The sequence below is a fragment of the Silurus aristotelis genome (assembly GCF_946808225.1).
Source record: "Silurus aristotelis genome assembly, chromosome: 3".
Classification (NCBI taxonomy): Eukaryota; Metazoa; Chordata; class Actinopteri; order Siluriformes; family Siluridae; genus Silurus; species Silurus aristotelis.
In genome coordinates this window covers 21606049-21621645 of record NC_139576.1, presented here as the reverse complement: position 1 = coordinate 21621645, position 15597 = coordinate 21606049, and the positions used below count along the sequence as shown (strand labels likewise).

General features: G+C 36.3%; 2 protein-coding genes across 8 annotated transcripts in view; both read right to left on the bottom strand.

The window, feature by feature from the left end:
• Window positions 1-15597, bottom strand: part of cers6 (ceramide synthase 6) — a 248058-nt gene that overhangs the window by 115715 nt on the left and 116746 nt on the right. The gene's annotated exons all lie outside the window — the stretch shown is intronic.
• Window positions 1-15597, bottom strand: part of b3galt1b (UDP-Gal:betaGlcNAc beta 1,3-galactosyltransferase, polypeptide 1b) — a 112280-nt gene that overhangs the window by 23724 nt on the left and 72959 nt on the right. Inside the window, exon 3 of one of the 6 annotated variants that reach the window (XM_083538073.1) lies at window positions 13549-13628. The exons of the other annotated variants lie outside the window; for them this stretch is intronic. The gene's annotated coding sequence lies outside the window, so the exon portion shown is untranslated. The remainder of the gene's footprint in view (window positions 1-13548; window positions 13629-15597) is intronic. 6 annotated transcript variants of the gene reach the window in all.

The window sequence follows — 15597 nt, the reverse complement described above, 5'->3', positions numbered from 1 at the left end:
GCTATGACCTAATGGTAATAACTACTGATGCAATTTTAGTAAACTGATAAAAACAAGTATGCGATATTTGCATTAATATACACGCTGTTGAAATAGAGTACATATGACTATAAAATAATAAGCTACTTTAGACCTCCACCATCTGGAAATCCTCATGTGCCTGGAGATGTGTGAAAATTAGAATCGAAATGCCAAGCAAACATGAACTTATAACTTAGATTAGATTGAAAGAGGAAGCAAATCTAATTCAGCCCTGCTGCTTTCAGGCAAGTTTCAGTTTGTGGAAACTTCAGTCTTCTTGCTCGGGTGATGTGCGTCTCTACAGTATATGGCACAATATAACACCCAAACCTAATCCTAATAAGCAGCTCTGCTGTTAATAAAGATCAGAGACGAGGCAGATAGGAATGGCTGCATTCACAGACTGAGAATTATTTTTTCTTTGCAAGAGGTTTCTGGACCCTTAAAACACGGATTTAGATTTGCTGCTATAGTCACAAAAGGTTGAATAAAAGTCAGTAAGTCTGTAATCCATTGTTGACTTAAATCCTAAAGGTAAAATTATATATATATTTTTGACAATGCAATACTTTTTTGCTGTTTTAACCTTTAACATTTACACAAAAGTATGGCTTTATGAGGAGCAATGTCATGTGCAAGACCTGAGGTACTGTAAAATCACAGAACTAATCAATTTTTATTTACTATATATTTGCTTATGCAGCAATAGACAGTAGAGGAATTATACATACATACATTTATACACATATATACACATACACATATATACACACACACACCATATTTTCCTGGCTATAAGCCGCTACTCCCCCCCCACTCTTTGAACCCCGCGGCTTAAACAATGAAGCGGCTAATTTATGGATTTTTCCTGGGTTTTTCCCGGTTTCACAAACTTCAAGCCAAAAAACTGAACCTCATAACATTAGACCAATGAAATTGCGGAACGGGTTCAGGTGAACCAATGAAACTCTTTATATTAAATCAGATGCGCTCCCACTGAATCGGGCCGCACCACATCATAAACAAGGATGAGGTTCCTCTGACATTTGACCTGCCGCTCTCTTGGACTGTCTACAGGAAATGTGAATCATTCGTCACGCTGAAAACAACCGGGCATGAAAAAACGCACTTCACCTGTGTTCTGAGCTGCATGGCATCGGGAGAAAAGATTTACTGATGGTGATATTTTAACGCATGACTATGCCAAAAGAAAAACTCGAGAGAAATAGTTGTGAAAGGAAGGAGGAAGACAGTGAACAATGACTTTCTTGGTGGGCTACTGTTTAGATACAAGCCGTGTAACAGACACTGTCTTTCATTAAAGCCTGTGTAAAGTTCATTAGTTTCAGTGTAGTCACCTGCGGCTTATAGACAGGTGTGGCATATTTCTGTTCAAAATAAAAATCTTTGTACAATTCAGTGGGTGCGGCTTATATTTGGGCACGCTTAATAGTCCGGAAATTACGGTATAAGTTATCACACAGTGAGGCAAAAAAGTATTTAGTCAGCCACCAATTGTGCAAGTTCTCCCACTTAAAGATGAGAGGACTAATTTTTTATCATAGGTACACCTAAACTATCAGAGACAAAATGAGGACAAAAAAAAATCCTATTGTCTGATTTTTGAAGAATTTATTTGTAAACTATGGTGGAAAATAAGTATTTGGTCAATAAAAAATAAAATTTCTGTAAAACTCCACAAGGTTTTTACACACTGTTGCTGGTAGTTTGGCACATTCCTCCATGCAGATCTCCTCTAGAGCAGTGATGTTTTGGGGCTGTCGCTGGACAACACTGATTTTCCAAAGATTTTTTATGGGGTTGAGATCTGGAGACTGGCTAGGCCACTCCAGGACCTTGAAATGCTTCTTACGAAGCCACTTCTTGGTTGCCCGGGTGGTTTGTTTGGGATCATTGTCGTACTGAAAGACCCAGCCACGTTTTATCTTCAATGCACTTGCTGATGAAAGGAGGTTTTTACTCAAAATCTCACGATACATGGCCCCATTCATTCTTTCCTTTACACGGACCAGTCGTCCTGGTCCCTTTGCAGAAAAACAGCCCCAAAGCATGATGTTTCCTCCCCCATGCTTCACAGTAGGTATGGTGTTCTTTGGATGCAACTCAGCATTCTTTCTCCTCCAAACACAACAAGTTAAGTTTTTACCAAAAAGCTCTATTTTGGTTTCATCTGACCATATAACATTCTCCCAATCCTCTTCTGGATCATCCAAATGATCTCTAGCAAACTTCAGTTGGGACCGGACATGTACTGGCTAAAGTAGGGGCACACTTCTGGTACTGCAGGATTTGAGTCCCTGGCGGCATAGTGTTACTGATGGTAGCCTTTGTTATTTTGGTCCCAGCTCTCTGCAGGTCATTCACTAGGTCACCCATCTTGTGGTTCTGGGATTTTTGCTCACCGTTCTTGTGATCATTTTGACCCCACTGGGTAAGTTCTTGCGTGGAGCCCCAGATCGAGGGAGATTATCAGTGGTCTTGTATGTCTTCCATTTTCTAATAATTGCTCCCACAGTTTGCAGATTCCGTCTTCCCAGCCTGGTGCAGGTCTACAATTTTGTTTCTGGTGTCCTTTGACAGGTCTTTGGTCTTGGCCATAGTGGAGTTTGGAGTCTGACTGTTTGAGGTTGTGGACAGGTGTCTTTTATACTGATAACGAGTTTAAACAGGTGCCAATAAATAAAGGTAACAAGTGGAGGACCAAGGAGCCTCTTAAAGAAGTAGTTACAGGTCTGAGAGGGCCAGAAATCTTGCTTTTTTGTAGGTGAACAAACACTTATTTTCCACCATAATTTGCGAGTAATTTCTTTAAAAATCAGACAATGTGATTGTCGGGATTTTTTTTCTCATTTTGTCTCTCATAGTTGAAGTTTACCTATGATGAAATTACAGGCCTCTCTCATATTTTTAAGTTGGAGAACTTGCACAATTGGTGGCTGACTAAATACTTTTTTGCCCCACTGTATGTATGAATGTATGAATGTATGTTTGTATAACTTGCGATGAGTCTGTTACAGCACTGTGGAGAAATTTTGGTCCACTCATCTACGCAGAATTTTAGTGATTCAGCCACATTGGAGGGTTTTTGAGCCTGAACCACCTTTTATTTGCCATGTCACAGCATCAATAGGATTCAGGTCAGGGCTTTGACTAGGCCACTCCAATGTCTTCATTTTGTTTTTCTTCAGCCATTTAGAGGTGGACCTGCTGGTGTGTTTTGGATTATTGTCCTGCTACAGAACCAAAGCTCGCTTCAGCTTGAGGTCACGAACAGATGGCCGGACAGTCTCCTTCAGGATTTTTTTTGGTAAACAGCAGAATTTATGGTTCCATTTATCACAGCAAGTCTTCCAGGTCCTGAAGCAGTAAAACAGCCCCAGACCATCACATTAACACTTTTGTCTCGTCAGTTCACACAAAGGCTCGTCTCAATTTTTTCAGAAAACATCTTGATGATTCCCCAAGACTTTTGGGAAAATACTCTTTTTGGTCAGCAGCGGTTTTCATCTTGGACTTTTTCACACAGGGCCATGTAGTTTTGCATTTAGTTTTCCCTCAATAATAAAAACCTTCATTTAAAAACTGCATGTGTTGACTTGTTATCTTTTACTAATATTTAAATTAGTTTAATGATCTGAAACATTAAAGTGTGACAAACATCTTTCGGCTTCTTCCATTAGGTGTCGTCACAGCGGATCATCCGTCTCCATACCCCCCTGTCCTCTACATCTGCCTCTTTCACACCAACTACCTGCATGTCTTCCCTCACCACATCAATGAACCTCCTTCTTGGTCTTCCTCTTTTCCTCCTTCCTGGTGGCTCCATCCTCAGCATTCTTCTTCCAATATACCTTATGTCCCTCCTCTGCACATGTCCAAACCATCTCAATCTTGCCTCCCTCACCTTGTCACCAAAACGTCCTACATGCGCTGTCCGTCTAATAAACTCATTTCTAATCTTGTCCATCGTCGTCACTCCCAACGAAAACCAACATCTTCAGCTCTGCTACCTCCAGCTCCACCTCCTGTCTTTTACTCAATGCCACTGTCTCTAATCCATACAACATGGCAGGTCTCACCACAGTCCTATAAACGTTACCTTTCACCCTCGCAGATACTCTATCACAAATCACTCCTCTTCACCCACTCCACCCTGTCTGCACTCTTTTCTTTACTTCTCTAACACACTACCCATTACTTTGCACTGTTGACCCCAGGTACCTGAACTTAAAGTGTGACAAACATGCAAAAAAAAAAAAAAAAGAAATATATAGTACGTGTGTGTGTGCGTATATATATATATATATATATATATATATATATATATATATATATATATATATATATATACACACACATACATACACATACATACATACATACACATACATACACATATATACATACAGTGAGGAAAATAAGTATTTGAACACCCTGCTATTTTGCAAGTTCTCCCACTTAGAAATCATGGAAGGGTCTGAAATTGTAATAGTAGGTGCATGTCCACTGTGAGAGACATAATCTAAAAAAAAAAAAAAATCCAGAAATCACAATATGATTTTTAAACTATTTATTTGTTTGATACAGCTGCAAATAAGTCAATCTCCCTCAGACACACACACACCCTGTAGGCAATGCAATATGTTTAGTCTCAATGCAGTGGTCAAATCATGATTATATCCCAAAATGCATTTTACATACTTTTGAACCATCAAACTAAAGTGCTAAATCAGCCCTTACTGCTAATAACTGTTATAAATGAAGGGCTGAAAAGGGGTCATACTGTCACACATCGGGTGCTCGAGGTTAGAAAATTGTTAATCGCAATCCCTGTTTTTTTTTTTACGAATTTGCTCATTGCACACGATGTCCCTAATGATGTAAATAGTAAATTGATGCACTCTAGACCCACCCTTAACCCTAACCAACTGGTTGCTTAGCAACACAGCACAAATAGCACAAATTATGCTAATTAGACAAGTTATTCCTACCATGCTTTATGGCTAGATCAATGAGGGTTTTATTGCATTTTATGTTTAGTAGAATATTTGCATTGTTGGTTTTATAGATCAACCATACTGGGAACATTGGAAAGACAGAATGTAAATCAGAATTTGTTTACAGAAAAATAATTTACACTTTTGGGTCAATTCGCATCAAATTATTATTCTTCGTAACATTAATGTAGTAAGATATTCAAATATATCTGAATGAAAATAAAGGCATGGCCTGGCTTGTGCAATTTTTATTTACTATGTAAATAAACATGTACCATTTTTTTTTTTTTTTTTTTTATTAAAACTGTGACAGATCTAGTAATACATTGTAAACAAAGTAAAGGACACTGGAGAAGCCTAGGTGGGGCATCCATCAATATATTTTCTATACAGCTTATTCAACATGGTAGCAAAAGAACCTGGGAATTCAGGGCACAAGTGGGGTAACAACTGGACATTTTGCAAACCCATTGGAGAGTAAAACTGCTGACACTAGACTCTTTAAATTGTCGTTTAGCCTACAACGTCTGCCACTGGACTGGGCTAAAAATCTGAGAACATGCACACTATTCACCCAGGCCAGAAAAGATATATTAGACCCTCAACCCCAAAACACTTTTGGGGCAAAAACATTTGCCCCAAAAGTGGGGCAAATGTTTCCTCCATTTTTCTAGTATCACAAAAACAGACATTATTGTGACTTCCAGTGTCTACAGCTGCTGGCTTGACCATGATCATAGTGTCTCATCGGAGCTAAGCCTGATAAAGTCTGTGTGAAATCCTAAAGTTTTTTTCCTTCAGCTGCTCTGAGATTATTTAAGAATCAATTACAGCGTGAATAGTCTTGAAATAACTGGCAACTAGCTATGCGAGAAAAAACAACGAAAACAATGCCGACGCCTCAGCGTCCTTATAGCAAGTTAATTCTCATTGTAAAATCATGAAAACTGTGTTGGCATGTGTATTTTATATACTGTATAATATATCCTTTCACCTCATTTATAGTCAACTAGGAAAGAAAGAAGCTGATATAAAGCTATGCAAACAATTACAATAAATGTACAATTTGTCTAGCATAAATCTGCTACTCTGCACACATGTAATGAGTGCCTGGAAGCTTCACACTTGGCCTTGGCATATCCCTTGCTACCTCTCCTCATAATGTCCTCTTGCTTCCCCTCCTCCACAGTAATTCTTCAATACTGCTCCCATGTTTTTTTCTTTTTCTCTGCATCAAGTTCTTCCCTCTCCCTTTTGCCTCCCCCATCACCCTCTTTGCCTCTGTACCTGTCTCTAATTTGCTCTCTTTCAGTCTCATCTGAAGCAGGTAGTCATTAGCACTGAGCAGATGGTGCAAGTGCTGATTGCTATCCGAGTGTGTCTTCAGCTAGCACAGCCCTGCAGCAATGTGGCCTCCATACATTCAACAGAACACGCTTAACAACCACAGCTCAGCTGAACATCACCCACAAACTACTGTTCACTGAATTAATTCATTGCTGTAGAGTTGCCTCCACAGATCAGGTCATTAAGGCTGTTTAATTCATCAATATCACATAGCCTACTATAGAGTTAAATATTTTGTCAGAAACTCAAAGAGGCATATTTATGTGCCTCTTAATTCGGTGCACATTTATATCTAAAACCTATCCTGCAGACTGGTTTCCATTTAACACTAAATAAAAATAAAATTTGAAAAAAAAACTTCATACCTTTAAACCTGTGACTACTCGGCACATTGAGGCTTTAGCGTGACAGGAAATGTGTTTTCCTTTATGAGGATCTCCTATGTCATGCTGGTGTTTGACTGTAATGGATAAAGCAGGAGTGTCAAATGGAGGAGTAATTGAAAAAAAAATTACTGAGGCAGAGATGATCCTCTGCTGTTCTCCTTCTGGCTTCTTTACCTCATCCCAAGTGAATTGGTTTTAATAAGACCAACCCTCAAACTGATTTTCTACACATTCTTTTTTCCTTTCAAGTAAGATTGCAAACTGCTTTCAGTTCAGTAAAAAGTCCTCCGCTGAGTTGCTATATATACACACACTAATACACAGCACTCCCACGTCTACAAGTCAATAAAACCAGGCTTTAGCAGGAGGTCATGTGAAATTCCATTTCGTATAAAACAACGCCGTGTTGTAGTAAGTATAATTCCAGATAATGAAATCAGCAGGAGGAAGCGATTCATTTGTTTGGAATTGAAAAGAGGTTTAATATTCACTGCTTCCTGTTAAGCAGCAACATAAGCAGATTCCTACTGCAACAATCACATACACCTCTAGGTACTGTACAGGTAGCCATTAACATGGTTTCATTGTTCTGCTGGCACAAAGAGGATGAAAGTTCACACAACATTAAATACACATCAATAAGTCCTGGAAACAAAAAAATTACATGTAGTATTTAATGCATTTAAATAATTTACAACAAGGCACTGTGGAAATCTGACTGGTCGTGAATAATTTAATTCATTTTATACAACAGTACAACTAGGTGCGATTTTTATTTTGATTTTTTTAATTGAATGCCATTCTAAAGTTAGTTTTTCAGGGAGTTAGAAGATACTACGCAAACTGTACAGCTTTAAAATGTTACAATTTTTCTGTGAAGAGATGTTTATGAAATAAATCTTCAAGGACAGAGCTTTAACAACCAGAGGTGTTGAAATATATTAACACAGGAAGGTGTCAGAACCCTTTCACAACCTGCATTTGTCTTACTAATTTCAAGAGAGAGGGGGGAAAAAAGGCTGGAGACAAAATGACTTTAGTTTGTTATCACTTAAAAACAGCTATAATGTGTTTTGTGAAGGTTCAACCTTTACCATTAAATATAACTAAACGGATAAAATGTACCGCATGCTGTTCATAACCAATGTTGGCAAATACTGTTACTAAGAAAATAATCAGCTCCCTAGTGGAAACAGTTCATCAAACCACCCTGTCAATGAGAATTCTTTATCAGTATGCTTCTGGGAACTGTTTTCCCCCCAAAGAAATGAATTAGTGCCATGATTACATGTGCATCACAAAACTAGGAGCTTTTTATTCTGCCCACAAGAGAATACATTGTGTGTGTGTGTGTGTGTGTGTGTGTGAGAAAGACGTCACTATTGTCTCTTGTACATTCTGGTCATTGCCTTAAGGTTATCAGCTATGAATAAAAAGCGCATCTAATCAGATGTGTGATTACAATAAAGTCCCGATTCCAAACATTACATTTTACTCACCGGCTGACGGAACGATCTCTAACCTGCGAGACGAGACACCCTCTAGAGACGAGTAATAAGATCTAAAGACAATGGTGAAAGTTTGTGAGGCAGAACTGCATGGCTTCATTATGCGTGTAGAATGCATGCGGAATGCAGAGCGGTGTAGAGAACGGTCTCTGATATAGTGCTGCCATTCAACGTGTACCATTAGCATAATCAAGAGAATATCTGAGGTGGAAGTGGTTGAAGAAATGTAGAATTGTTAGCCAGCATTACATCCATTAGGCTGCATCAGAAGCTGTGTGGGTTTTTATCCAGGTACCTCTATTAAAGCAAATAAGAAATTTACAGACAGCACTAGTGCAATTTTTCTATATCTGAGTGACATTCTTTATTAGTGTATATGGATTTCAGTAAAGGGGTAGTGAGATGAGAACCAAAAAACCAATTAAAATACCAATAAAACATGGTAAAAAAAATGGTAAGAGTTGAAACGTTTTTAATTTGCAAGAGTTAAAAGTCTGTGATTTCATCGATCTCATCTAATCTAGGCAGTATAACCGTTCAGACCCCAGAAGCTACAGTAACAATGGGGTTAAAAGATCTGCTGAATATATTACATTATAATTACTGATCATGGGAATAGGTGCATTAAAATACAGCAAAGAAAATGTTCTGAACCATACAAAAGGAAGTGTGTGGCATCAGACAATTTCGTCTATCAAAATTTAGTGCCAGTGATGATTTGATTCAATTTTCAAATACCTACATCCAAATACATCCAGTTTGAGAAAGAACATAATGACTTTTTGGTGAAATTAACAAAGCAGTATTCTACTTGAGAATAAATTGTTCTTTCTGCCCTGATCACAATAATGAGTGTTTCGCATCGACTCCTTACTAATGTGTTGCATTATTGTATAACAAAACATTGACATGCTTTCTTATGCCATAGATGATAGCTTATAACATGGATGATTTTAGATGCATGTTAATGGTTACATTTAATGTACAAGTTAAATGTTATTGCTTTTTTATAGTATAAAACAGGTCTAAGCATATCATACCTTAAAACACATTAAACCAAAAAAAAAAAAAAAAAAAAACCAGCAGATATGGGATAAAAACTATATAATTTTACATTGTGCTTATTTCATAACTTTTTTTGTTACGTCTGAAAATCTCTCACCAATCTGTATGTTTACATAATTTGCACATTTCTCACATTTTGTCAATATGATAAATGACAAAAAACCTACTGCAAAAAAAATATTCATTATTAAATCATTTAATCTGTCCTACAGTAAACAGCAGCACATTTTTTACATCATAAGCTGCATTTTCACTCTTGACCATTTCTGCAGGTCTGAGAGAGGTTTTATTATTCATTCATGATAGTAAAGATTTGGACTTAACAAGGGCAAAAGATGGTCATTGTTCAGGAAAGTGCAGTTTAGCCCCTAGTGCTAACGGTGCACCATCATTTTCCAAAGCTCTCAGCTGCAGCTGTAATGCAGATCATTATGCAGAAGACCGCTTTATTTTCATCTCATTATCAGTGTCTGCAGTGCCATAGACCTGTGCCTGGCTTAAGATGATTACCTCTTTCTCTCTTCAACACACAGACACACACACCCTATATTAAAGACGAGTCCCTCTGCTCTTTTGGAAACTTGGTGATTACAGTGCAGCACAGAGGTATACAGAAATCACAAACTGTACAAACAGCCACATGCAATAATCAACATGAGAAGTGATGTACTGCAATACAAAGAATACATTGTTTTTCTAGTGATTAACAGTGATGTAATGTCAGCAACTGCATTACATGAAAATTTACTTCTGTGTTTTCCCATTTTTTTTAATATCCAAAAATGATTGAAAAAAAAAAAAAAAACTACAGATCTAAATACAGATAAAATATCAAACAAGCAAAGATAGAAAATCAAAGATATTTTATCATACACAGTCTGCTCCAAAAGTATTGGGAGATCCAGGCCAATTTTGTTTTTGCTATATACTGTAGATCAGGGGTGCCCAATATGCCGATCGCTAAAGCTAGTGTGGGTAGACCGCATGACATTAAAAAAAAAAAAATCTATATTTATGCATTTTTATAGTAGGAAGATCATTTTGACTTGGTCATTTTTATAAGTAGCTTGCATGCTGAAAAAGTGTGTGCACCCCTGCTGGTGAGACAATAAGATCAGTAGATAAAAAGGAGCCAAGCATTTCCATTATTCTGTTGATCAAAAATATCAGAATCTATGCATCTGCTGTTAAAATAGATAAACCACCATAAAGATCAGAGAACTGTCAATAGTATAAAGCAAATCATTCTGAAACTGGGAAAAATAGGAAAGCAACAATTTGCTGTCAGCTTGACACACAAGTGATATGCATCTGGATATTAACTTTTATTTATAACAACCTGTAAAAATCTGTTCCAATACATTTGCATACCAAAATTTCATATTATATATTTTTTCTTTTACCAAAAACAAAGATTTGGGGTTTTTAATCTTCGCATTGCATCTTAATGTAATATCCCAAAAATAAAAGGTTATCATTCTAAAATCAATTCTAATTCATATTTTAATCCCAAGCAAAAAAAACCAAACAAAAACAAAAAAAAACCCTTGACATTCCTAAACTTTAGGAGGACTGTCCATGCCAGAGAGATGATTCAATCTGTGTAAATGATCAATTTTTTGCATGCTCATATTGCATAACGACTTACATTAGTTAGTGACACTTGTTTTCATTTTTTTTTGTAGGATGCACTCTAATATAGCATGACTATACTCAATTAAACAAATAGAATAAGCCTAATTGGCTAGATGGTTTTGCTATGGTCCAGAAATGTCAGACTCTCCTATTCTATCAGAGATGTCAGGGGACCACAAGATACTGTCTAGGGGCATGTCTAGATAAGCTTATAGTACTGTGGTTAGTCACATGATCACAAAATTAGATTACTATGCATTATACAGGATTAGATTAGCATGCACTATTATTTATATATTATATATTATATATATACACACACACACACACACACACGTTTGTCTATGGTAATGAAAAGAATGCTTTTAACTAGTAAAATCTAAATAAAGCCACAATTTACAATAATGTAACCGCAAAGCTATAATGCAGTGGACGCTCAGAAAACATCTCAGAAATTATCAATATATATGATTTGTTCTGAGGCTTTTTTAATCATTGCAGCAACCCTGTAAAACAAACTCAAAGTAATTCATAGTCGAAGCTGTTGTAATCATGTTAGTATGTTGTGCATACACATCATATACAACCTCCTATATTCAACATTATCTATGCCAAATAAATGTCTAGAGACCTGCTTTCAAAACTTTACATAAAGCCATACACAAAGAATGAACACAGACCGTAACTAAATTTTAATGCCATCAAAACATCTAGCCTATAATGAATCAGGCACATACCTAAATCACAAGTGCATCGACAAAATCCCACCTGGTGAACCATTGGTCTAAAAGACAAGATTCTGAGTTCTGTACAAGTTGTATGCTCATAATCCTGAGATTATGTTGAGAACACAACAAAAACGGCAGCAGGTCATTAAATCCTCTGAAACCATAAAGCTCCACCCCCTTTGCGTCTTATTTAGTTCAAAGAACGGAGTTCAGTGTGAACGATTGAACTCTCACTGAATGTGCATTCCTTAAATTTTACAATCTCATGTAAGACAAAACCTGTATGTCATTTTCTTCACAAATCTTGCAGTCCATAGTTCATAAAAAATAAAAGCCATCAGCAGGTTAAAAATACTATCAGTAATTGTTATGGATATTTTGTATTTATATTGACACAATGGTCTACAGCAAAGTCAGAATTGCAGCAGTTCTTGAAGCAACTAAAGGAATAGGCAATGTTTTGATTGTTATGTGTGATATTCTGTGTCTGATATGTCGGGTTTATGAAGCCGATACAGCCCATTCTAACATGTCGACACTCATTGTTTTGTCACACCATTTCTGCGATAGATACAGAAATAAGCTTAATGACATTTATTCTGAATGCATACATAATACATCCGAATGTTCATACAAAATTGATCAGACTGGAAAACTTCAATTCCCTTAGTAGGCATTTTAAAATGAGCTTTAAATCCAGTGCTGGAAAAACATTGGCATTTTGGTTTACATTATATGTAGTATGTGCACTTCAGAAAGGCAGAAATCCTATAAAGTAGCAACTGCTTTTCGAAGTGCTTTATTCTGTACAATTCAGGAGCACTAACACGATTACAAAAACAGCACATTTCTCCCTAAAGCCTTCCAAAACCGATTCTCTTTATTTATAATATAGTCAAATGCACTTCTAGAGGATGTCAGGAGTGAATGTGTAAAATCAAAATAGCATTTTTCCATATTCATACGCCGATCATTCATTTTATGCAGGCAAAGCGATAAAAAAAAAATACAAACCAAGTTTAAACAACATTGCCAGTAATGAGTGAAAATGATTAAATCTGATCTGCTGTAAAGAGAGTGATTATGTAATATGGTAGCACTGAACGTGATTATCAAATTGTGCCATGGCATGAGTCACTATATGTGATAAGATTGTAACAGCTCTTTAAAAAGAATGTAAGATGCTTTTCAGGATTTACACAATGGATGCAACCCACCGTAAATATATACATGTATTATGTATTTTACACAAATTTATGATGAAGGATGTTTAGTCTAAAAATGTAAGGTTCTGAGTCAGCCATTACATAGACTGATCACTTAGAATTTTCATTTGGGGATTAATAAAGTTGCTTCTATACATACATTTTTTTAAAAAGAAGGCAATATAATTCTACTTGTATTAATTAAGACACAAACTTAATAGACTCATGAAACTCATTCACCTCTGCTTGACAAACAATACAGATATTTAGCAAGAGCCATATGTGGCCATTTGTTGGCCATTCCACACCTGCCATCCTCAGCCCAAAATATATATTAGCATTAAGTTAGAGTGAAGATAGATTAGAGAGGAAATGGTTGATGAAATGCCACAGGCGTATTTAATAAAGTTTCGACATCTGCTCATGTAACTGCTGCTGCTTCGCTATGGTCTCAATGGGAATACTACAACGAAAGGAAATCACATTGAGAAACATGCCATCAGCTGCTGTCACACATGTGGACCAGCCTCCATGCTGAGAAATCCTACACAGAGTACTGAGACACAAAGATATGCATTACTGTGTAACCCATATTCTAGTCAGAATGCAAACAGTGAAGCAGGCAAGATACCCACCACCTGGAGAGCTTCATCCTCGAACAGCTTATAACGCTAGCTGGATGAGAGCACACAGACACCTTTCCCCAAATCAGTAGCTGGAAGAAAAAAGTAGTGTGAAAGGTGTTCAAGGTTTTGTTGGAAAAGTTCTGCACTGAGGAGACATTCATAAATTAAAATAAAAGGATACAAAATAAAGACAGAGGGGTGGGGCATTACAAAATATGAATTTTTCATGAAATAGTACGATAAAAATAACGCAAATTTATTTATTAATTTTCTTAACAAAACTTTAAGAATTGTTCATTTATAACATGATCTACTCCGAAGTGCAGAATAGGTTACATAGATTCTAAATTTATCAAAGAGTGTAAAGAAAAGGTGGTGGCTTTTGGTCCTGATTCCTATTGAATTACTACTTCAAATCATTTATTGCAAAGTCTCTTCCTGTGTATTCCTATATTATGAAAAACATGTATACACCAATCAGTTGAATTATTTTCTACAGTATGCTATGTTTGCAGAAAGTCTGTTTGGCCCTCACTTTAACAACCATGCCTTGCTTTTGGTCTCCTTTGATACAAAAGAGAAAAATAAATAAATAAAATTGCCACCCTTGCTTGAGCTTGCATACATGCACATTGTAAGCAAAAATGTAAGCGTGTACCAGCCACCTTTAAGTTGCCAGCATTTATGTTTTGTGGATCAAGAGAACTGATTTGGCTCTGCAGGCTTAGTGGACCTATAACAAAATCACCCAAAAAACCCACTTAACTGCTCTGTTTTTTTTTAAGCAAGTGCATCATTAATTTATTCACAATTAGGAATGCTTCAAAGTTTCGTTTCATAATTACAGACATTCAACACTTAAGGCTTTGAAGGCTCTGAAAGAATCGTGAATATTGTGTATCAGCTCAACTCATTTTTACGAGTTAAAACACCCTGTAATTTTTAAACTGATCAAATATCTGTCTTGCATGAGAAACACATGGTATAATGTAGAAGTAGCTTGATGGTCATTAATAGAGTATCAGATTACTACCCATCAGTTCCAATGTTATTATCAGTTTATCAGTATGAAGTATATGATGTTAAATTATCAAAATGAATTAAGATTTATAAAAAAAAAACCACATGTAATTCTTGTTACTTGCCTGTCAACTAGTCAAGATTTTAAAAATGCATTTCTATACACGTTTGCTTTTTTGAAAACCGAGATCTCTTTAGCTATTTCAAGCATGCAGCTTTTCTGCTAGAACACATTTCTTAATACAAAGTGTCTAAGCAAGCACGATTAGTGAAACGTTTGTCATATGTTTGGACTTTTTATCACACTGCTGGAATATTCCTGGTAAGAAAAGCAACTTGAAATTAGATGTCTTCATCCTAATGTGATGTATTTGTTTTGTATAGAATTTTCTGCAGCATTTTCACTTATCAAACCAATTTATTTCACTGAAGAAATCTATAAAATCAGCAGCGGCTGCCAAACTGCTGACGCAGATCTCCTTGCAAGTGAATGTATTTTCAACTTCAGACACCAGTAAAATAGGAGGTACTACAAGTGCACTTTATTGCAAGATTTCAACAGCTGAGCCATATCCGAAACTATGCAAGATCAGTGATGAAACTAATATGGTTTGGTTCAAAGAGTCTAAGTAAGGATACAGATACACAAAAGTGCACGATTCTGTTAAGCTCAGTTGACTTTACAAAGATGTAAAGCATTAGCTAATGAACACATTTCTTCTAGATCAGCTAGATTTATCTTCCTGATCACAATAAATTGCTTTATAGTTTACAGTTAATTAAACAAATTTGTGTAAAAAAAAAAGAAATATATATACACACACATATATATACACATACATACATTCATTATGTATATATATGTATATGTGTATATATGTGTATATATGTGTATATATGTGTATGTATGTGTATGTATGTATGTATGTATATATATACACACACACACACACACACACACACACACACACACACACACACACACATACACACACATACACACACATACACACACATACACACACATACACATACATA